The sequence below is a fragment of the Anomaloglossus baeobatrachus genome, unplaced genomic scaffold (genome assembly GCF_048569485.1).
Source record: "Anomaloglossus baeobatrachus isolate aAnoBae1 unplaced genomic scaffold, aAnoBae1.hap1 Scaffold_2577, whole genome shotgun sequence".
Classification (NCBI taxonomy): Eukaryota; Metazoa; Chordata; class Amphibia; order Anura; family Aromobatidae; genus Anomaloglossus; species Anomaloglossus baeobatrachus.
In genome coordinates, this window is record NW_027442133.1 from 130,063 (window position 1) to 146,945 (window position 16,883).

The 16,883-nt window shown below is 48.1% G+C and overlaps 1 protein-coding gene and 1 long non-coding RNA gene across 2 annotated transcripts in view; one reads left to right on the top strand and one right to left on the bottom strand.

The window, feature by feature from the left end:
- LOC142263434 (uncharacterized) overlaps nucleotides 1-16,883 on the bottom strand; it is a 151,970-nt gene that overhangs the window by 95,307 nt on the left and 39,780 nt on the right. The gene's annotated exons all lie outside the window — the stretch shown is intronic.
- LOC142263436 (uncharacterized) lies at nucleotides 1,306-3,746 on the top strand. Its single transcript, XR_012730510.1, has 2 exons — nucleotides 1,306-1,597; nucleotides 3,254-3,746. It is a non-coding gene; the product is annotated as an uncharacterized LOC142263436 (long non-coding RNA).

Sequence of the window (16,883 nt, forward strand, 5' to 3'; positions counted from 1 at the left end):
CGTTGCCTCCACCATGTTTTACAGAGGATGTGGTGTGCCTTGCATCATGTGCCGTTCCCTTTCTTCTCCAAACTTTTTTCTTCCCATCATTCTGGTACAGGTTGATCTTTGTCTCATCTGTCCATAGAATACTTTTCCAGATCTGAGCAGGCTTCATGAGGTGTTTTTCAGCAAATTTAACTCTGGCCTTTCTATTTTTGGAATTGATGAATGGTTTGCATCTAGGTGTGAACCCTTTGTATTTACTTTCATGGAGTCTTCTCTTTACTGTTGACTTAGAGACAGATACACCTACTTCACTGAGAGTGTTCTGGACTTCAGTTGATGTTGTGAACGGGTTCTTCTTCACCAAAGAAAGTATGCGGCGATCATCCACCACTGTTGTCATCCGTGGACGCCCAGGCCTTTTTGAGTTCCCAAGCTCACCAGTCAATTCCTTTTTTCTCAGAATGTACCCGACTGTTGATTTTGCTACTCCAAGCATGTCTGCTATCTCTCTGATGGATTTTTTCTTTTTTTTCAGCCTCAGGATGTTCTGCTTCACCTCAATTGAGAGTTCCTTAGACCGCATGTTGTCTGGTCACAGCAACAGCTTCCAAATGCAAAACCACACACCTGTAATCAACCCCAGACCTTTTAACTACTTCATTGATTACAGGTTAACGAGGGAGACGCCTTCAGAGTTAATTGCAGCCCTTAGAGTCCCTTGTCCAATTACTTTTGGTCCCTTGAAAAAGAGGAGGCTATGCATTACAGAGCTATGATTCCTAAACCCTTTCTCCGATTTGGATGTGAAAACTCTCATATTGCAGCTGGGAGTGTGCACTTTCAGCCCATATTATATATATAATTGTATTTCTGAACATGTTTTTGTAAACAGCTAAAATAACAAAACTTGTGTCACTGTCCAAATATTTCTGGACCTAACTGTACATTAAAATGCTTTGCTGTATATAAACTTAACAAAAAAAGTGCACGTTTGTTATAATAAACAAGCGAAAAATGTTTACAAAAGTGATCCAAGATGTATAGAAAAAAAAACATGGATTCATTAAAAATGTTCACTTTGTCCTGCAAATAATGCGGCCCCCCTCATTTTTTTTTTCTATATGCGGCCCATACACCCAGCTGAGTTTGAGACCCCTGCTCTATCATGTATCTCTTCATCTTTCTATCCATCTATCTATCATGTATCTATTATCTATCATGTATCTATCTATTATCTATCCTTCTATCTATCTAACTACCCATGTATCTATCCATCCCTCCGTCCGTCCCTCCATCCCTGCAGTCATCCATCCATCTTCGTAGCTGAATAATCTTCTTCTGGTTTCTCTACTGCAATACAGAGGTGAAGATTACCAAATCTGGGGCAGGACCGGAAGTTCATGGAGTCAGACGCCTGGCTGAGCTCTCCCCGTGGTCACAGCTACATTTGCGGCCATAATTAATTACAAACCCACTGCCGATGCTCCAGAGATGGTGAGGAAGCCCCAGCAGAAGCCGCTGAATGGATCGGTGCCATCCTCACAGCCTGCTTCAGCATCAGGACCCCTGGACGTGTTCCTCTATCCTGGCGCTGGGAAAACACACGCAGGTAACATGGCGGCGGCACGCCGGGAAACTCTGGAGAGCGACGCCAGACCTCCACAGCAGGAGGGGAGCCTGGGCCATAACGGCTGCATAACACCATAGAACGAGCGGAAGATACCGGGCAGAGAGGGAGAGGAGGAGGGCACAGGAAAACGCAGCTCCCAGCAGTACACAGCAGAACAGTGGGAGGGGGCAGGACACATGGAGGGAGAAGGCCTACAAGTCCCAGCAGGGAGCCAGGCATTACAACAGCTAAGACAGGAAGCTCACTCCCTGACAATCCAAGATACAAAAACCAAGGAACAACACAGTGACCCCCCACAGACACAGAGACCTGCAGAAGATTTCTGCCTATCTGCTACCCCCCCCCCATGTCCAGATATGCCAGATATGCACAATCAGTCACTCTTTTCTCCAGCACCCCAGATACCCCTCTTTTGCCAGATGATGACTCTCAAGGTATATCTATGAGGGACTGGAGGTTGTACATGGCACAATTATCTACAAAAGAGGACTTGCAGTCCATGATACAGGAAATCAAGGAGGTTTGCAGAACAGAAATTTCGGCTGTCAGACAGGATATTCAACATGTGGCCCAAAGAGTAGAAACTCTAGAGAATGACCATGATGACACAAGAAATTATGTAGCTAGCCTGTAATCTACAGTAGCAGCACAACATGACACCCTCTGTGAATATCAACGTCACCTGGAGGATCTGGACAATAGGGGGCGACGTCATAACATCAGAGTCAGGGGTCTCCCTGAGCATAATGGAGAGGAAAATTTATTTATGGTCCTACAAACCATATTCAACAAAATTCTGAAAGCTCCGCCATCTCATAAAATAAGCTTAGACAGAGCACACAGAGCCCTCGGGCCAAAAAAATGCATCTCAAACACCTAGAGACATCATCTGTTGTGTCACTGATTATAAGCTCAAGGAAGAAATCATGCTACAAGCATGGAGAAGGTGTGTCGCTCCAGCTTCGGGGATGCCACCGGGTCTTCCTCTGCAGCAGTGCAGGCGCCCTCCCCCCTCTCTCTGTGTGGTGAAGACGGGAGCAGACAGGACATACAGGAGGGGAGGGTGCCCTGTGCTGGAGCCTGTGCACTGCAGGAGCAGCAAGTGACAGTAAACTGCTGCTCCCTGCAGTGCCCCATCTGCTGTCTGCCGGAAGGGGCCCTGTGTGACTGGTGGCCATGGTACTCACCAACCCTACACTCCACCGGTGTCCTTTGATGCTGGCATGCCGGCAAGTGACTTGCGTGTAAGCAACACAGCCCATGATGTTAGTGTCATGCGTGGACACTTACAGCAGCATCAGCTATCAGCATATTCCCTTCTCACCATGCACAGGTCATGTGCGTGGGGAGCAATATTCATGGCCTATTTTCAGCTGGATGCACAGCTTCCAACACACATCCATCTGAATCAGGGGTTAGGGCCGGCGGACCCCTGCACTCCCGGGCCCGGTCGCAGTGGTGACTTCTGCGACCGTGGTTGTTACGCTACTGCGTCCAACACCAGATGAAGATATAACTTTTTGGTGATAACTCTAAGTGGTATGTGTGGCAAAAACCAGGCACTGCTCATCACCTGCCCAATACAATCCCAACAGTGAAACATGGTGGTGGCTGCATCATGGGGGTGTTTTTCAGTTGCAGGAACAGGACGATTGGTTGCAATTGAAAGAAAGATGAAAGCGGCCAAGTACAGAGATATCCTGGAAGAAAGCCTCTTTCAGAGTGCTCTTGACCTCAGACTTGGCCAAAGGCTCACCTTCCAACAAGACAATGACCCTAAGCACACAGCTAAAATAACAAAGGTGTGGCTTCAGAACAACTCTATGACCATTCCTGACCGGCCCAGCCAGAGCTCTGACTAAACCCAATTGAGCATCTCTGGAGAGACCTGAAAATGGCTGTCCACCAACGTTCACCATCCAACCTGACGGAACTGGAACGGATCTGCAAGGAAGAATGGCCGAGGATCCCCAAATCCAAGTGTGAAAATCTTGTTGCATCATTCCCAAGAAGACTCATGGCTGTACTAGCTTAAGAGGGCTTCTACTCAATACTGAGCAAAGGGGCTGAATACTTATGACCATGTGATATTTCAGTTTTTCTTGTTTAATAAATTTGCAAAAATTTCTACATTTGTTTTTGTTTATGTCAAGAAGGGTGATGGGGCTCAGAGAGTACATTAATGAGAAAAAAATGAACTTTTTTGAATTTACCAAATGGCTGCAATGAAACAAAGAGTGAAAAATTTAAAGGGCTCTTAATATTTTCCGTACCCACTGTATATTCGCATATGGCTTATGAATCTGTCCGGGGATTGTCATTTGGATAACGCGAGAAAAATGGTGCATGCAGGTATTTTTGGGCCGTCAAAATGACGACTGCACTGCACAGCGGAGCCAAACAGCAATTGTTGTGTGATTGGTGAGGACAGTTTTCAGAAGGGGAGTTTTTCCAAGAGTGGCGGTGGGACTGTGGGAAGTTCGAGGGGTGAAGGCAGAGCTTGGGTGGAGTCTCAAGGAGGACCGAAAATTTTGCCAGTGTGGGGCCCTGAAATTCCTGGCGGCAGCACTAGGAGGGTCTGACCGGGCATCATGGTTTTTTACTGATCCTCCCTTGTGAATTGATTGCCGTTGTGACTCTGGTGGCACAATGTCTCCAGTAGAATGGGCTCCTTTTACAGACACCGATCCAGGGATGCTGGATGCGTCCTCCGTAATGATTCAGCTCGTCTCTCCCCCTTCATTTTGGCCGGTGTGTTGTATACAGATGCCAGATTATTTTCTCTCTGGAGACGGTGAGGTCTAGAACAGCTCTTTTATGTGGCCGTCATGTATTATTTATTAGCTCCACCGCTAGGTCCAGATCGGTTTTTAGACAAAAAAAAAGACTTGTATATATGCCAAAACTAAAAAAAAAAAAAAGCAAAAGAAATTCTAAATATTATTTTCATGGTATAAAAACCACATATAATTGGGGGGAAAAAAAAAGAAAAGAAAGAAAAGAAAGAAAAGAAAAAAAGAGAACCACCATTAAAGGAAAATTGTTTTTATACCATGAAAGAAGTAGTAATATAGAGTAGGACCCAGTACAATGAGGTTGCCTTAATGTAGCTACTGGGTAGGTATGAGAATGGCCATATGGCCATTCTGATATGCGAAACACCTCAAAAAATAATTAGACTTTTTGTTGCTTTTTTCAGTTATTATTTAGGTAGGTGAAGTCTTCTGCAGTGGGAAAAAAAAGTGAATATTTCAATCTGAGAGTTTAGAGTCAATAATGTAGTTACAAGAAACATCACAAGGTAGCAGTAGAGCGCAACAAATTTTAAAGGGAACCAAATATCACGATTTTCATGTATAAGGTGCAGCCAGTGCAGTACTGGCACTATCATGCACAATGTTTACATACCATTAGGGTGCTGCTCGGCTGTTTAGTCAGTGAAATCCATCTTTATAAAGTTTGAAAATTCGTGCACATTTTGATTGACGTGTGCACCTCTCTCCTAATGTCCAGGCGTGTTATGGACGTTTATCCCCGCCCCATCGCAGCCTTTTCCTCCCTGTCACTGGCCGTATGTAAATTTCTCTCTTTAGAAACATGGCGCTGGAGTTGGCACCTGCGCCTAGCGCTTATCTTTGGCGCCATGTTTCTGAAGCCCGCTGTACTTAGTATTTTGCAGGAGAGAGCGGCGCATGCGCCCTCGCTGCTTCAGATCCCGTTGTGACTGCGGGAGCGCGCGTGGTAACAACAGGACTGCAGAACAGCTGATGAGAGGACGCGATGCGCGCGTGGTCACAACAGGACTGCAGAACAGCTGATGAGAGGACACGATTGCAGCTAATCGCGTCCTCTCATCAGCTGTTCTGCAGTCCTGTTGTGACCACGCATGCTCCCGCGGTCACAACGGGATCTGAAGCAGCGAGGGCGCATGCGCCGCCCTCTCCTGCAAAATACTAAGTACAGCGGGCTTCAGAAACATGGCGCCGGAGATAAGCGCTATGCGCAGGTGCCAAATCCGTCGCCATGTTTCTAAAGAGACAAATTTACGTACGGCCAGTGACAGGGAGGAACAGGACCCCCCCGGGTGCGGGGATAAACGTCCATAACACGCCCGGACATTAGGAGAGAGGTGCACACGTCATTCAAAATGTGCACGAATTTTCAAACTTTATAAAGATGGATTTCACTGACTAAACAGCCGGGCAGCACCCTAATGGTATGTAAACATTGTGCATGATAGTGCCAGTACTGCACTGGCTGCAGCTTATACATGAAAATCGTGTTGTTTGGTTCCCTTTAAGTTGTTTTTCAATCTTTTGAAGTATAGTGGAACCTCGCTTAACGAGTAACCCACTTAACGAGAATTTCGCTTAACAAGCAAAGCTTTCTATAAATTTGTAACTCGATTTACGAGAAAGCTTTGCTGTACGAGCAAAATCCTCACCGCACACACTTCCGGTTCCGTACATCCACTGCTCTCTGACCCGCTCTTGCAGTCCACACAAACACACACAAGAACGCACAAACACACACGCACGTACTCACATACAGTATTATGCTCACCTTACCTTCCGTTCCACCGCCGCCCTCATGGTTCTTGTAGTTCCCGGGTACATTGCCACGTCCTCGTAGCGAAGTACAAGACCCAGGAGGACGGCGATGGAACAAAAGGTAAGGTGAGCATATAATATGGTGTACCTTCAGTTCCATCGCCGGCCTCCTGGGTCCTGTAGTTCGCCGCTCCACTCCAGGCTGTGCATCGGCAAACATAGCGACAAAGCAGGAACTTCCTGTCACCGCTATTCAAAGGCAGCGCGCTGGCCAATCAGAGGCAAGCGTCTCCTGCCTTTGACGTCAGCGCTCTGGCAGCGGAAGTACCTCCCTCGTCGTTATGGTAACCCGATACACAGCCCGCACCGGAGAACAGCAAGTCCCAGGAGACCGGCGATGGAACGGAAGGTAAGGTGAACATAATATGTGTACCTTCAGTTCCATCGCCGGCCTCCTGGATCCTGTAATTCGCCACTCCAGGATGTGTATCGGTAACCATCGGCGACGAGGCAGGAACTTCCTATCACCGCTACTCAAAGGCAGCGCGCTGACCAATCAGAGGCTCCTGCCTTTGACGTCAGCGCTCTGGGTGCGGAAGTTCCTCCCTCGTCGTCATGGTTACCCGATACACAGCCCATGCTACTGAACAGCAAGTCCCAGCAGGCCGGCGATGGAACGGAAGGTAAGGTGAGCATATAATATGTACGTGTGAGTTTGTGTGAGTTTGTGTGTGTTTGTATGTGTTTGTACGTGTTTGTACATGTTTGTGTGAGTTTCTGTGTGTTTGTACGTGTGTGGATGGGACATTTAACAAGTTGTGGAATGAATTGTCTGCATTGCAATGATTTCCTATGGGAAATCTTGCTTTGCTTAACGAGTAACTTGGTTAACAAGCACACTCCCAGAACAGATTGTTCTCGTTAATCAAGGTTCCAATGTATATGGTAGATATCACAGATTTGTGCATTTGATTTCTCTGCGCTTCAATTTGCTATGAGCCGATAAGTGTCCTGTAATATCAGAGCTCAGGTGCTCAGTGATCTCAAGAAAAAAACGCATGATGGATGCTAAGCGAGAAAATAATCTCACACTCACATGACAAAAGGTTTCCCATACAGATTTCACTCTATGGCTATGTTCACACACTGCATTTTTTTTGACGCTGCGTTTTTGTGTGCTTTTTGCGACAAAAAACGCACAAAAACGCACCCACGGCGAAAAACCGCGGCAAAAAAACGCATGCGTTTTTACCGCGTTTTAGTGCGTTTTTTTGCGGCAATTTGCTGCGTTTTTGCTCACTGCGTTTTTATGCGTTTTTTATCAGTGAAAAAAAAGAAAAAAGGTCTGATGTCATTTCCTTCTTCAATATGTTCTTATTCTCCACTAGTGCAGGAGAGCAGACAGCTGCAGAGCTACAAGGCTCAGCATGCTCCATCCAGGACTGTATGCTGGAGGGAGTGGCAGGGGGAGCAGAACTACAAGGCTCATCATGCTCCATCCACTAGTATATGCAGGAGAGCAGACACCAGCTGCAGAACTACAAGGCTCAGCATCCTCCATCCAGGACTGCATGCAGGAGTCTTTTGTCCCCCCAAAAAAATGACGTGGGCTTCGCCAAATTTTTGTATGCTAGCCAGGTACAGCAGGCAGCTACGGGCTGCCCCCAACCCCCAGCTGCCTATTTGAATCCGGCTGCGAACCAACAATATAGGGAAACCCTTTTTTTTCATTATTTCATGAATTTCATGAAATAATTTAAAAAAAAATGAAGTGGGCTTCGACCAAATTTTGAGTCCAGCCAGGTACAACTAGGCAGCTGGGGATTGGAATCCGTAAGCAGGGTGCCCAAGCTTTCTGGGCACCCCCACTGCGAATTGCAGTCCGCAGCCACCCCAGAAAATGGCGCTTTCATAGAAGCGCCATGTTCTGGCGCTGTATCCAACTCTTCCAGTGGCCCTGATGCCGGGTGGCTCGCTGGGTAATAATGGGGTTAGGGCTAGCTGTATATTATCAGCTGGCCCTAAGCCCGAAATTCATTGTGTCACGCCAATATTAGACATGGCCATCATGAATTTCTAGTAAAGATAAAAAAAACACAACACACAGAAAAATATTTTATTAGAAATAAAACACAACACAATTAGTGACTCCATCTTTATTGAAATAAAGAACCCTCCTCCGCAGTAATCCTAGGTCAAGGGTCCCGCGCCGTCCAATTCAGATCCAATATCATCTGATCGCTTTGCTGGAAGGCAAAGCGATCAGATGATGTCAGGTTCAAGGGGCTGAAGCACATCACACATCAGCTGATTGTATAAAAGCCGTTTATACAATCAGCTGATGCATCGGTGCAAAAAAAAAACCCTACACACACCCGTGCTGATTCCTGTCTGCTGTCTGATTGCTGCAGGAGCTGCCGGTAATCATCTTATGAAGTCTCCTGACGGCATCAGCTGATAGCCGGCCGCGGTAAAAAGCCGGCGTCACCGCGAGACTTACGATCAGCTGATGCGTCAGGTGACTGCATCAGGTGATCCACCGCCAGGTCCTGCAGGCATCGGACGTGCCTGGGGAGACTTCACACAGCTGGAGCGGGGGTACCTGGATAGGAGCTGGGAGCGGACATGGCACCGGGAGTCTGCTGACAGGTGAGTATGACTTTTTTTATCTACTGTCACTTTTGGTTTTGCAGCAGCTGCCATCTCCCACCCATACATGGCGCCGCACGGGAGCCGGACATGGCACTGGACGGAAGATTAAAGCAGCGGTGGCGGTACCGGGAGCATTCACGCTTCTGTTGTTAACTGACAGAAGGAATCCTCTTCCTGTACATGTCACTTTACTACCCACCCCTTGCGTTTATAGCTGCATTTCTGGTCATAGAAACGCACCAAAACGCAGCTATAATAACAATTTGCATTTGTCATTGCGTTTTTCAACATCCTATTGCACTCAATGGATGAAAAACACGGTGAAAAACGCGGAAATAATTGACTTGCTGCGTTTTTGTGGGCACCACAAAAACGCAGCTGAAAAAAAACGCTGTGTGCAGACAGCAAAAATGAAAACTCTTAGACTTTGCTGGGGAAGCAAAGTCATGCAGTTTTCTGAGCAAAAACGCACCCAAAAAACGCGCAAAAACGCTGCGAAAAACGCATTATGTGAGCTTACCCTAACACAGGGGTGGGGAATCTCCGGCCCGCGGGCCGATGACCTTTTCTGCGGCTCTTGGGCAGATTCCCGGGGGTGGTAGTGGTCCGGCCATGGCCGCAGTCTTTTCCGGCTGCCGGCCCTTTAAATCCCCACATGCGCTGCTTGCGTGCACCATTGGGCTCTCTCGCCAGAAAATGCCAGCGTGCTCAGGACTTACTTTGTGGACGAGTTTAGAGATCTGCGCTTCCGTCCCACAGCAGCTTCACCATCACTGCTTCCAGCATTGTGTGGCAGGTCTCCGGCGCTGTGTGCCGCCCGCTCTCCGGCACTGTGTCCACCCGCTCTCCAGCGCTGTGTGGCACCCGCTCTCTGGCACTGTGTGGCGCCTGCTCTCCGGTGCTGTGTGCCACCCGCTTTCCCCCTCTTCGGTGCAGTGTGCCCCCTCCAGTGCTGTGTGCAGCTCTTAGTGCTGTATGCAGCCTCCCCAGTGATGTGTATTACTCCGTGTTGTGTTCCCTCCAATGCCTGTACCACCCCCAGTGCTGTGTACCCCCTATTGATGTCTGTGCTCTGCAAGTGCTGTCCCAGTCTCCTCCTAGTGATGTCTGTGCCCCCACTTAATGATGTCTGTGTGCCCCTTACTGATGTCTGTGTGCCTCCTAGTTATGCCTGCGGCTGCCCAGTGCTGTCTGTGCCTCCCTAGTGATGTCTGTGCATCCCACACTGATGTCTGTGCCCCCCTAGTGATGTCTGTGCCCCTCTAGAGATGTCTGTGCCTCCTAGTGATGCCTGTGGCTGCCCTGAGATGACTGTGCACCCCTAGTGATGTCTGTGTCCATTTAGTGATGTATGTGCCCCTAGTGCTCTGTGCCACCCTAGTGATGTCTGTGCCCACCCAGTGCCATCTGTGCACCACAGCAATTCTTATGCCTCCCAGTGACCTAGTGATGTCTGTTCCTCAGCCCCTCTTCTCATGTATATACCCAAGCCCCTCCTGTCATGTATATGCCCCCAGACCCTTCTGTGATGTACATACCCCCAGCCCCTCATGCGATGTTATGCCCCAGCGTCTCCTGTTATGTGTATGCCCCAACTCCTCCTGTGATATATACATCACAATGGAGATACAAGATGCATATACATCACAGAAGAGGATGAAGCATATACATCACATTGAAGATGCTGGGGGCATATATATCACACGCTGGGGCATATACATCACATATGAGGCGCTGGGGCCATACATATCACAGGAGAGGCTGTGGCATATACATCACAGGAGAAGCTGGGGGCATATATATCACAGGAGGGGCTGGCAGCATGTATCTCACAGGAGGGTCTGGAAGTATATACTTCACAGGAAAGGCTGGAAGCATATACATCACAGGAGGGGCTGGGGGATATACATGTCCCCAGCCCCTCGTGTGATGTATGTGCCCCCAGTGTCTCCTGTGATGTATATGTCTACTATGTGATGTATATACAGCCGTCCCAGCATCTCCTATGTGATGTATATACAGCAGTCCCAGCGTCTCCTATGTGATCTATATGCCAACAGCCCCTTCAGTCATGTATGTGTCTCCTGGGATTTATATACAGCAGTCCCTGCATCTGTTATGTGAGATATATGGTCTACCAATCTTATTATCAAAAAGAGTTGACTGCGCTCCAGACCGAGATAAACCTGGAAAAGCAGTTGTGAGAAGCAACAGAAGTATTGCTGAACATCACAGCCACACCAAAAAGAAGCAGCTCCAACCACCACAGTAGGGGTGAGTTAATTAATTGTTTGACCAAATATAGCCGGTTCATTTTCACATTGATCATTTTGTACGGCCCTTGAAGGTTGTCAGAAATTTCCAAATGGCCACCAGCAGAAAAAAGGTCCCCCCCTGCTCTAACAGATTTCACTCTATCAAAAGAGGAATAGGGTAGAGATGAGCGAACCGTTCGCGGTTCGGCTCAAGCTTGGTTCGCCGAACCGAGGTCTGGTTCTAGTTCGGTTCGGCGAACCGCTCGAACCCATAGGAAACAATGGGAGGCAATCACAAACACATAAAAACACCTAGAAAACACCCTCAAAGGGGTCCAAAAGGTGACAAACAACTCACAACACAACACAAACACATGGGAAAGTGACAAGAACAAATTCTCATGCGAAAACAAAACAGCTTTACGAGGAAAAAGAGGACGAGACACAGATATAGGCATGGCATGCCCTTCTAAAATCATGTAAAACACTGCAAGGTGACTCCAAGCGGAGTCTCCCTTTTTTCCAAAAATTGGGCCACACAGACACCCCTTCAGTGGCAGCCCTTGTGTCACAGTTGTACACTTCACAGGTAGATTTGCATCAAGCACATTCAAAAATATTCCATCCTTAACCGTCCCTAGGATGACACTGGGGTAGGTAGCAAAGTCTTTGCTGATCCCAGATCTGTTCATCTTGGATCATTTTTAGAAACACTGCAACCAAGGGTTACTCCAAGCGGAGTCTCCCTTTTTTCCAAAAATTGGGCCACACAGACACCCACCCCTTCAGTGGCAGCACTTGTGCCCCAGTTGTACACTTCACAGGTAGATTTGCATCAAGCACATTCCAAATTCACAAGCATTTACTCTCCCCAGGATGACACAGGGGTAGTAAATTCCTTGTGGATCCATGACTTGTTCATTTTGATGAACGTTAGTCTGTCCACATTGTCACTGGATAGACGCATGCGCTTATCTGTCAGCACACACCCAGCAGCACTGAAGACACGTTCAGAGACAACGCTGACAGCTGGACACGACAAGATCTCCAAGGCGTAAGTGGAGAGCTCTGGCCATTTTTCAAGATTTGAAGCCCAAAATGAGCAAGGCTCCATTGCAAAATGGCATCGATGTTCATTTGGAGATACTCCTGTATCATCCTCTCCAGCCATTGACTATGTGTCAAACTTGTTGTCTCTGGTGGCCTTGCAAAGGAGGGTCTAAAAAAATTATGAACAGATTCAATAAAATTGCTGTTACCAGCACCAGATACGGTGCTGCTGGTACGGGTAGACTGTTGAAGATGACGAGACCGTCCCATGTTTGTCGAGTTACAACTGGGAGATTCACTGTTTGGTGGAAAAGCCGAGTTAAGATAGAGTAACAGCTTTTGCTGATACTCCTGCATACGTGCGTCCCTTTCTATGGCTGGAATTATGTCACAAAATTTGGACTTGTACCGGGGATCTAATAGTGTGGCAAGCCAGTAGTCATCATCACTTCTAATTTTGACAATACGAGGGTCATGTTGGAGGTAGTGCAGCAAGAAGGCGCTCATGTGTCTTGCGCAGCCATGCGGATCAAGTCCACGCTGTGTTTGTGGTATAGAGGTGCTAACCGTTCTTTCTTCCTCTGACATCTCCCCCCAACCTCTTTCAACTGAAATTTGACCAAGGTCTCCCTCATCCGCTGAGTCTTCCATGTCCATGGACAGTTCGTCCTCCATTTCTTCATGTTCTCCTGCAGCTTCCTCAACATTTCGCCTGCTAGCATGCACCCTTGTTGATCCCTGTCCCCCATGGTCCCATGCCTGCCGCCTTGGTGATGATGAACGTCTGCACCTTGGTGATGTTGTTGTCCCTTGCGCATATGAATCCTCCTGTAGTTCCTCCCCTTCCTGTTGTCCCACCATCTGACTACGAATAATGTTTAGCGTGTGCTCCAGCATGTAAATGACTGGAATTGTCATGCTGATAATGGCATTGTCAGCGCTAAACATATTCGTCGCCATGTCGAAACTGTGCAGAAGGGTGCATAGGTCCTTGATCTGAGACCACTCCATCAGGGTAATCTGCCCCACCTCTGCATCTCGTTGGCCCAGGCTATACGTCATGACGTATTGCACCAGGGCTCGGCGGTGCTGCCACAGTCGCTGTAACATGTGGAGAGTCGAATTCCAGCGTGTCGGCACATCGCATTTCAGGCGATGAACCAGCAGGCCGAAAGACTTCTGGAGCGATGCAAGTCGCTCAGCTGCGGCGGTTGAATGGCGGAAGTGAGCAGACAGTTTTCGTGCCCTGTTCAGAAGGCCATCTAGGCCGGGATAGTGTGTTAAAAATTGCTGGACAACAAGGTTCAACACGTGAGCCATACAAGGCACGTGTGTCACCTTGCCCAGGCGAAGGGCCGCACCCATGTTTGCAGCATTGTCGCACACGGCCTTACCAGGCTGCAGGTTGAGTGGAGACAATCATTTACCAAACTCAGTCTCCAGAGCTGCCCACAACTCAGGCGCTGTGTGACTCTTATTTCCAAGACATTTCAAGATAAAGACCGCCTGATGACTTTGCGCTCTGCTGCCAGCATAGTAATGAGGGGTGCGTGATTACTTCTGCGCAGTTACAACGCTGGTGGCCTGACCAGGCAGGCTTGGGGCGGAGGTGGAGGACCCAGACGAGGTTGCGGAGACAGAAGCAGTGGAGGAACTTGGACAGACAGAGGATTGACGCACAAGTCGTGGAGACGGCAAGACTTGTGCAGCAGACCCTTCACTATCTATCACCATAGTTACCCAGTGCCCAGTCAGCGACATGTAACGTCCCTGTCCATGCTTACTGGTCCAAGTATCGGTGGTGAAATGCACCCGTTCACATACAGAGTTTCTCAAGGAAGTGGTGATGTTGTGTGCGACATGCTGGTGTAGCGCAGGCACACCTTTCTTAGAGAAGTAGTGGCGACTGGGCATCTGGTACTGGGGCACAGCGACAGACATAAGGTCTCTAAAACCCTGTGTGTCCACCAGGCGGAAAGGCAGCATTTCGGTAGCCAAGAGCTTACAGAGGGATAAAGTCAACCTCTTAGCTTTGTCATGGGTCGCAGGAAATGGCCTTTTATTTGTCCACATCTGAGGGACAGAGATCTGGCTGCTGTGTGTAGACGGTGTTGAGTAGGGTGTCCCTGGAAAAATGCAGCTTTGTGAGGAAAGTGCAGGCATAGACATGATATTGCCTTCATCCAACGTTGATGCTATCGATGTCTGAGAGACCTGTACACACGCACTTGTTTCCCCTTCCAAACCAACTGACGACCTACCAAGCAAACTGCCTGTTGCGGTTACAGTGGTGGAAGTTGTGCGTGGAGAACCAGGTGTGACAGCTGTCCCCACAGTCCTAGAAGAAGAAGAGCGCGCGGATGCACTGGAAGAGGCAGGCGGTGGATGGTCCGCTCCGCTAGGCCGCATTGCATCACAGTGAGCTTCCCACTGGGACATATGATATTTATTCATGTGACGATTCATGGAAGAAGTTGTCAAACTGCTGAGGTTTTTGCCTCTACTAACAGATTCCCGACAAATTTTACAGATCACATGATTTGGGCGATCCTTTGCTAGGTCAAAAAAGGACCAGGCTAGGCAAGGCTTAGAGGGCATGCGACCTGCTGAGCCCCCCCGACTAGTGCTCAAAGGCAGAGTGGTGGCTGAGGATGCAGTTGTAGACGTGCTACCAGTACTCCTCCTCTGTCCAGGAAGGCGCAAGGTAACTTCGTCCTCAGTTGCATCCTCCTCCACCGCCTTTGTTGACCTCCTCTAGTGACTGACTGTGGGTTGACAGTAGGTGGGATCTAGAACTTCCTCATCAAGCGTTGTGTTTGCACTCCCCTCACCCTCAGACCGAGCCTCTTCCTGCCCTGAATGAATATTTAAGTTGTCATCCCAATCTGGTATCTGTGTCTCATCGTCATTAGTATGTTCCTCATTGTCTATTACAACAGGTGTTACAGTTTGTGAATAAGGCTCAACATTATGATCAGAAACTTAGTCATCACGGCCTGAATCTGAGTCACAAAGGTTCTGGGCATCACTGCAGACCATTTCCTGGTCTGTACTCACTGTAGCTTGGGAGCAGACCTCTGATTCCCAGGCTATAGTGTGACTGAACAGCTCTGCAGACTCAGCCATCTCTGTTCCACCATATTGTGCAGGGCGGATGGAGACTTGAGAGCTGGGAGAAAGCAAGTGTGATTGGGATGACAACTCAGAGGACTGGTGTTTTTTGGATGCGGTAGTTGAGGTGGCGGAGAGGGCACTTGTTGGACCACTTGAGATACATTCAAGCATTTTCTTTTTTTGGCCATCATCTACCTTTGTTCCAGTTGTTCGTGTCCGTAAAAAGGGAGCACATCGGATTGTCCACGGTAAGTAGTAGACATCTTACTTTTGCTGGAGGATGGCCTATCTTCAGCAGATGTTAATGGAACTTTGCCACCTTCCCCACGGACAAACACTTTTTTTCCTTTTCAAACACGCCTGTTCCCCTTTCCACCAGCATCTGTCATTTTGCCACTCATTTTGCTTGCGACAAGATTGTGCACTTAAAATGCGGGAGTAAAAATTGAGAGGTGGCGTAGATTGCAGCGGTGAACTACCTTTATTGACAGCAGAATAAACAACAATAACTATCCCTGACAATGCAACTATGGCCCTTAAACTGGCAGCACAGTTTGCTATTCTAATAGCTTAGTAAAAATGAGTTTGACGGTGCAATGCAGAAGTCCTGCAAATACCTTGGCACCAGTGGGACACTAATGAAGTCCAACAGCCACTTTTAGGATGCCACTAAGTTTCCTCAGTGTTTGCTATTATAATGGCTTAGTAACAATGAGCTTGAGGGTGTAATCCAGAGGTGCTGCAAATTGCTTTGCACTAGTGGGACACTAATGAAGTCCAACAGCTACTTTTTGGATGCCACTAAGTTTCCTCAGTGTTTGCTATTATAATGGCTTAGTAAAAATGAGTTTGATGGTGCAATGCAGAGGTGCTGCAAATAGCTTGGCACCAATGGGACACTAATGAAGTCCAACAGCCATTTTTAGGATGGCACTAACTGGCAGCACTTTGCAATTAAAATGGCTTTGCTAAAAAGGGCAGGAGGGTACAGTGGCCGGGTTGTGGGTCAGTGTAGAGGAAAGGAAGCCTCACTTTCTATCCCTCCTAATGGTGAAATGCAGCAAGGAAGTCCCTGAGCTTAGCTACACAGACGCTGTTATCTGTAGCTGTTAAAAACTGTAACGGTAGCCGTAGCTGTTTCCACGCACCTGACTGTCACCTATGGCTCTGAGCAAGCTGTAATTAGCCCTTACAAGGGCTGAAAGAAACTTCTATCCCTATTCTGTATAGCGCTGTGTCTAGAGCGTACACAACAGGATCGGCGACAGGAGCTGCGCCAGCGGTGACTGACACCCAGACGCAGAAGGCAGATACCCGTTTTTATAATGCAGGGATATGTGACATAGACAGCCTATGACACATGTCCTTGCTTGTCTGGCAAAACGTCCACTTAGCTGTGTGTGTGTCTGGGATTGGCTGACATGCTGGCCCGCCCCACTACACGCGCTCTTAGGGAAGGAAGAAGAGAAAAAAAAAAAAATGGCGATCGCCATTATCCCAGCAGCAGTGATCTGAACGCGCTGTCCCTGCACACTATACGCTGAAATTTCATAATAGTGTGAGTCACAGAGTGACTTACACTATTACAGCGAAAAGCCAGCTACTAATTAGCTTGGCTTTTTGCTGCTAGAACCGTTCTCGAAC